Here is a 7,923-nt window from a genome sequence, read left to right on the forward strand (position 1 = left end):
GTGCCACACTTTTCAACCATCAGATATCATGAGAACTCACTACCATGAGAAACCCATCAGATATTATAAGAACTCACTATCATGAGAAAAGCAACACCATGATCCAATCACCTCTCAATAGGTCGCTCCTCTGACATGTGGGGATTACAATCTGACATGAGATTAAGGTAGGGACACAGAGCCAAACCATATGAGGTATTGATGGAAAACACAAACGAGGCTGTTTTACACCATCAATCTCTTGTAAAAGGGAAGGCTATGTCTTTAGCCACTCCTTTTTAGTCTTGCCAAGTTCTCCTGTTCAATTATTAGGTCGTGACTTACTCAAAAAATTACAAGATAATTTATAGCTAAGGCCCTACCTTCTAACTATGAACTCACACTTCACTAAAAGAGCTGCTACAGTCTATAGACCCTCACATTCTAAAACAAGTGCCATGTGAGATTTGCAATAATTCTATTTCTGGCCATTCAATATCAGCTTCTCCCATTATCATTCAGCTTAAAAGTCCCAATAAGTTCCCAAGAACCACCAATACCCCCTGAAACCAGAAGCCCAAAAAGGTTAGAGCCCCTAATACTAAAATGTTTAACTCATGGATTATTGTGCCCATGCAACTCACAACCCACATTGCAACACTCGCATTTTTGCTGCAAATAAACCGGATGGCCCTTATCTACTAGTAGAGGACCTTAGATTTATTAATGAAGATGTTATTCCTATTCATCTTATTGTCACCAACGCTTATGCTCTTTTGGACAAATTCCCTCCACCACATCTTGGTTTACCGTACTTGATCTTAAGGATACCTTTTTCTGCATTCTGTGCAGTAAGATAGCCAATTTGTGTTTGCTTTTGAATAGCAAAACCCAGATACTCATATAACTTAATAATTAACTTGCACCATTCTGTCCCAGGAATTCAGAGATAGCCCCCAACTTTTTGGACACGGCTTAGCTAAAGAACTCTCCATCCTGCAGCTTTTCCTAGATAGCACTCTACTTCAGTATGTGGGTGGCCTGCTAATCTGTAGTCCCAACAAGGCTGTTTGAGAGAAAAATACAGTACTAGTACTGAACGAACTTGCTGATAGTTGATATGAGGTATCTCCTTTCTTTTTGAGATGGAGTGTTGCTGTTGCCATGCTGGAGTGCAGTGATGCGATCTTGGCTCACTGCAACCTTGGCCTCTCAGGGTTCAAGTGATTCTTCTGCCTCAGCTTTCCAAGTAGCTGGGACTACAGGTGTGTGCCACCACACCCAGCTAATTTCTGTATTTTTAGTAGATATGGGGTTTCACCATGTTGGCCAGGATGGTCTTGATCTCCTGACCTCATGATCTGCCCACCTTGGCCTCCCAAAGTGCTGGGATTACAGGCATGAGCCACCACACCCGGCCATGAAGTATCGCTTTCTAAGGCACAAATGTGCACATAAAGGGTTCAATTTGGGGGTATTTTAACCTCTAGTACAGAGAGCCTCTCTAGCACTAGTAAAGATCTTATTTAAACATGACAACTCCAGTAAATAAATAACAGCTCCAGTCCTTTTTTGGGTAGGGCCAGGTTTTGCAGAATATGGATTCCTTTCTTCAGATCAACAGCAAAACCTTTATATGAAGCCCTAAAGGGTTCTTATAATCCTAACCCTACTAATACTAACTCTAACCCCTAACCAAATCCCAACCCTAAACCCTGTAAGCCCAGAATATTTGAGACAGGTCTCAGTTAATTTAGAAATTTTATTTTCCCAGGGTAGAGGACATGGGCCCCTGACACAGCCTCAGGAATTCCTGAAGACATGTACTCAAGGTGGTCGGAGCACAGCTTGCTTTTATACATTTTAGGGAGACATGAGACATCATTCAATATACGTAAGAAGTATGCTGGTTCCGTAGGAAAGCCAGGGACAACTTGAAGCAGGGAAAGACTTCTAGGCCACAGGTAGGTGACAGAAAAAAAAAAAAAGATTGCATTCTCTTGAGTTTCTGATAAGCCTTCCCAAATGAGACAATCAGAATATGCATCTATCTCAGTAGGAAAACGGATGGCTTTGAAAAGAATGGGAGGCAGATTTGTCCTGAGCAGTTCCCAGCTTTACTTATTCCTTAACTTAGTAATTTTGGGACCCAAGATATTTTCCTTTCACAACCCTAACCCTTAACTTTAGCCCTAACCCTAATCATAATCCCTAACTCTGACCCTCACCCTAACCCTAATCTTTGTTTTGACATTCTAACTCTTTAACCCTAATCCCCAACGTCTATCCTATCCTTATCCTTAACTCATAATCCTTCAAAAATTCTCTCTCTCTTTTTTTTTGGTATAACCTCTAACCCATAATACCCTAAATAGTACATCAAGCCATACCTTTTTCTAATCCCAGTCAAGTACTGAATCAAACATACAATGTCACCAGGACAAAAAACTAAACGTTAATAAATCTTATAATTATGGACTTAACGACGTTTAACCAAATCGTAGTAAGTGGAATTTGGTACATAGCGAAAACATTATACACCAAAAAGAGGTACTTTTTTTCAGAAAATCAAAGGTTTTTCAACATACTAAAGCCATTAATCTTCCACATACTATATAATTAAAACGATGGAAAACCACCACGTGTTTATCTCAACTGTTACAGAAAGTGCTTAAAGATAATCAACATATTTAATAAAAACAGCTAGTAACCTAGAGATTCAAATTTTCTTCACATGATAAAACACCTTTATGCCAAATCCATAACAATCATCATCTGAATTGTTGGGACCCAAAGTTTTAAGATCAGGAACACAGCACTGATGCTTATGAAAAAATATATTTCTGTACACTAGCAATAAATGATAGAAAATGAAATTAAGACTACAATTTCATTTCTGAAAAATAAAAGGCTGGAATACCTCCAACTGCCCTGGAACCCATAGGGGCAGGCAGTTGGGGGTGGGGGATGGCCTTGGAGTAGGGGCTGTGGTGCTCCATGGGGACTTCTTCGCAGCAGTGGCTGTGGGGCTAACAAGAAACAACTAAAGTTCCTGGAGAATCAAAGTCGAATTCCTTAAGAACATAATGGATAAAGAGAAGAAAACCTATGGTGGCTGTGAAAGTCCTGATGCAACGATGTCAAATGGATATCTTCTGAGTCATAAATATGTTGTAAAAAGAGAACATGTCCAAACATCAGGAACAATGAAACCCATGTTTAGTGGCCCAGGTCATTTTGCAGAGAATGAAACCAATGAGGTTAATTAGAGAGAGCATGCACGCATTCTGACTAGTTTCGCTATACCTACAGTGCCACAGAGATTCCTACATTCCCATTTCACCTGAAATGACACTAGAACTGCTGAGGCTGTGAACTTCCTAGATTGTTAATAAAATAAATTATAATAAACTGTTAACTCTTTCAGTGTTTAAGACCTGTACTTGGGTTACTATTTTTTTCATGAATAGCACATTCCCTGTAAGGAGCGGGACTATTTTATTGCAAAGAAGATTGTCTTCTGTTTTTTGCATGACAGAGTTGACATTTGTTTGCAACATCAACAAAATAAGGACATTTTCACAAACCAAGAAATAAACAAATATGCCAATTCATAGCTGGTTTTGCCTTATCTTTTGGATATGACTTTTAAAATCAGAGCAATGACGACATAGTAAATGCTGAAAATTAGGCATATATGAACGTGTTCTACAAGTAAATAATGGAGATAAGTGTTTTTATTTATTTAGCATTTTTTTTTTCAGAAAACTGTTTCCATCTTGAAATTTCTTACGTCCTTTGATAAACTTCAGTATTGTTTAAATGTGTTCTGTCATTTTTATTGCCACATTTTAAGAAGTTTATTTAAAAACAATTTTGGAAAGTTATTAGGTACAACTTTTGAAAAAGTAACTGAACTATAGCCAGATGGTAAATAAGTCAACCATACAACTTAGAGTTCTTTTGCATTATGCCTCTTTTGGGCAATTCAAAGTACTATCTTTTCATTGACTATAAAGCATCTTTTGCAATTTCCAAAACAGAAAGCAAAACAAACAAACAAAAAAACAAAACAAAACAAAAAAACCAAGCTGGGTGTCGTAGCTTACACCTGTAATCTCAGTACTGGGGGAGGCCAAGGTGGGAGGATTGCTGGAGACACATTGCCACCTGGGCAACAGAATAAGGCCCTGTCTCCAACAACAACAACAACAACAACAACAACAACAAATCATTACGTTTTTTATGAATAAATTTAACTAAGGTGCAAGACTTAGACATGGAAAATTACAAAATATTGCTGAAATAAATTCAAGAAACCCTAAATAAATGTAAAGTAACAAGCGTTGGCAAGGACTGAGAGAAATTATAGCCCTTAAATACTGTGTGTGGAATATGCAGTGGTACAGGCTATTTGCAACATATTTGATGATTCCTCAAAATTTTAAAAATAAAATTACCATATGATGACAATTTGTTTCATCAGTGTCATTTCGTTACAACACTGATGAGGGGTGACAATCAATTTGTGGCCAGGACCACTGTTTGTGTGGAGTTTGCATGTTCTCCCCACATCTATGTGAATTTTCTCTAGGTACTCTGGTTTCCTCCCACACCCCAAAGACGTGCATATTAGGTGAAGTGCTGTGTCTACATTGCTCCAGTCTGAGTGTGTGTGTGTGTGCATGCTTCCTTACCAAGGTTGGTTCCTGTCTTGCACCATAAGCTGCTGGAACTCAGCAGAGTTCTGGCCACCTGTGACCATAAACTGGATAAATAAATCATGTTACTTGTTTTTATTAATTCTTCTTAAATGGATGTATAGTGTATGTAAATATCAATGTTTGGCTGGGCATAGTGGCTCACACCTTTAATCCAAGCACTTTGGAGGCCAAGGCGGGTGGATCACCTGAGGTCGGGAGTTCAAGACCAGCCTGACCAACATGGTGAAACTCTGTCTTTAAAAAAAAAAGAAAAAAGAAAAAAAAGAAAAAAAGAATATCAATGTCTAACATTAAAAATGTTTCAATCTTTATTTAGCAATTTGGTGATGTTTCTTTGCCCAGAAATATGGAAAGAACTTAACTCTTGCTTATATCAATTATCCTATGGTAAAATTGGTTTTATTCTGTCATTTCACTTTAAGTAACAGTTTCCAAGGACCTATTGACAATGTTAAGTGGAAACTTACTGTATTTCCAAAAAGTTAAAAATGGGTGTCTAAACAAAATTTTGTACAAAAATAGTCACAGCACCATTATTCACTATAGCCAAAAACTGGTAGCAACCCAAGTTTCCATCAAGAGATGAATGGATAAACAGAATGTGATATATCAAATTGACAGCTGGGCATTGTGGCTCATGCCTATAATTCCAGCACTTAGGGAAGCCAAGGTAGGTGGATCGCCTGATGTCAGGAGTTCGAAACCAGCCTGGCCAACATGGTGAAACCCCATCTCCACTAAAAATACACACACACACACAAATTAGCTGGGTGTGGTGGCGTGTGACTGTAGTCCCAGCTACACAGGAGACTGAGGCAGAATTGCCTGAACCCAGGAGGCAGAGGCTGCAGTGAGCTGAGATTGTGCCACTGCACTCCAGCCTGGGCAACAGAGCGAGTCTCTTTCTCAAAATAAAATAAAAAAATAAATTGAGATATCATTCATCCAAAAAGAGGAAAGCAAAATGGTGCAGCCACTGTGTAAATTAAACATGGAGTTAACATATGACCCAGCAATTTCATTTCTGGATATCTACTCAAAGGAATTCAAAGTAGGTACTCAAACACATGTTTGTAGATCCATGTTCATAGCAGCATGATTCACAATAGCCAAAAGCAGAAAGCCATACAAGTGTCCATCAACAGAAGAATAAACAAACACAAGATGGTCCATCCATACAATGGAATATTATGTTATGTATATTTACATTTAATCACAAAGAAAAAAGAATAGAAGTACTGATGTATGTTACAACTTGAGTGGACTTTGAAAATAGCATGCTTTAGGGAAAGAAGCTGGACACAAAAGATCACATATTGTATAACTCTATCTATAATACCCCAAACTGGCAAATCCATAGACACAGAAAGTTGATGAGTGACTGCCAAGCGTGGGGAGTGCCTTCTTAATGGGAACTGAGTTTTCTTTTTCTTTTCTTTTTTTTTAGATGGAGTTTCGCTTTTCGCTCTTGTTACCCAGACTGGAGTGCAATGGCGCGATCTTGGCTCACTGCAACCTCCGCCTCCTGGGTTCAGGCAATTCTCCTGCCTCAGCCTCCCGAGTAGCTGGGATTACAGGCACGTGCCACCACGCCCAGCTTTTTTTTTTTTTTTTTTTTTTTTTTTTTGTATTTTCAGTAGAGATGGGGTTTCACCATGTTGACCAGGATGGTCTCGATCTCTTGACCTTGTGATCCACCCGCCTCGGCCTCCCAAAGTGCTGGGATTACAGGTTTGAGCCACCGTGCCCGGCCGGGAACTGAGTTTTCTTTTGAGGTAATGAAAATGCTCTGGAGCTAGCTAGATGGTTGCACAACACTTCAAATGCACTAAATTCCACTGAATTATATACTTACAAATGGTTATAATGGTAACTTTTTATCAAATAAATTTACCTCAGTAATAAACTTGCGTTTTTTAAAAATTCTCAGTGCCTTGGACTTGTCCCTCAAAGAACATGGAGCCAAATTGCAGCTTTCGTGAGCCCTGGTTAATCCACTTTATATCTGGGACCAAAGCCCAAGGTCATTAGAGAAATAGGTCTTTCTTATAAACCAGGGGCTTTCGCATTTCAACAGCAAAGCACCAAATGGAACCTTGAACTTCACCTCAGAGATAATCACCAAATGTGCGATAGGTTTTGATCCCTAATGCTCTTCCCTCAAAAAATACATGCATGTTATAGCCTCTGTATTTTCAGGTTTGCAGAGTTCATCTCACTTATTCATAAAGCCCTTGGACAGTTTATCCTGTGTTAGAAACAAATAATATAACACTAGGTGAGGCCATGACCCAAGAGCACAGAGTGATTGCAGGAGTAGCCGGGATCTGAACTAAGATACTGCTGAGTTCCCATCGCATTTGTAGAACATGATTAGGGACTCTTGATTTCAAGTTTTAAGGTGAGGCTGGCATTTCAGTTGACATTTATATATATTCCCATGTAAATATATGTATGAGCATTTTTAATACACAGATTTCATTTGCTAAGGGTTTCAGCTAGTCACTTATTCCTGTCTAACTCCACCTGAGGCATGGCCAGGTTGACAGTACTGCTGAGGAGCAGGTTTCCTTGGATAAGAAAAGGAAATACCTGCTAAGAAATGATATTCTGATATGAGGGTTTCCTTGCCAGACTAGAGTTTTGGATAAAGGTGACTCAGTTTGTCCCTGTCTCCATGGGTTTAGAATTTGCCATCCAGCAGGAAGTGATGGAGGAAGCAATTGGGTTCATGGGGTACATGAATATATGCTTGCCCCAAGTCCCATACAGGAGCTCTGACATAATTACACTAGCTCATTGCATTTCAATACTTAAATATTAATAATTTATCTGCTTAAATATCTAAGCTCACTTTACTAATTGTCCATCGTATAGACAAAGATGTTTGCAAATATTTCTATAGGTTTTCAAGATACAGGCTAGGCCTTTTGTCAGTTAACTGTATCTATTGATTACATAAACATAAGTGTTTCAACCTGAAATCCCTTGCAACTGCTGGCATGGGGCTAGGGAATACAAGGTAATAGTCTGTCCTGTAAATTCTTATAAAACTGCAATAATCAGTTGTTCCATTTGTATTCCCTTCAGCACTGAAGTTTTATTTTTCTTTATAAATCACCCCTAACATGGACTTTGATTCCATTTAACTATTTCCCTGATTTATAAATTGAGGATATTTCTCACAGATGATCTAACAAATAATGAAATTTTTTATCTT

Source organism: Saimiri boliviensis, chromosome X (genome assembly GCF_048565385.1).
Source record: "Saimiri boliviensis isolate mSaiBol1 chromosome X, mSaiBol1.pri, whole genome shotgun sequence".
Taxonomy (NCBI): Eukaryota; Metazoa; Chordata; class Mammalia; order Primates; family Cebidae; genus Saimiri; species Saimiri boliviensis.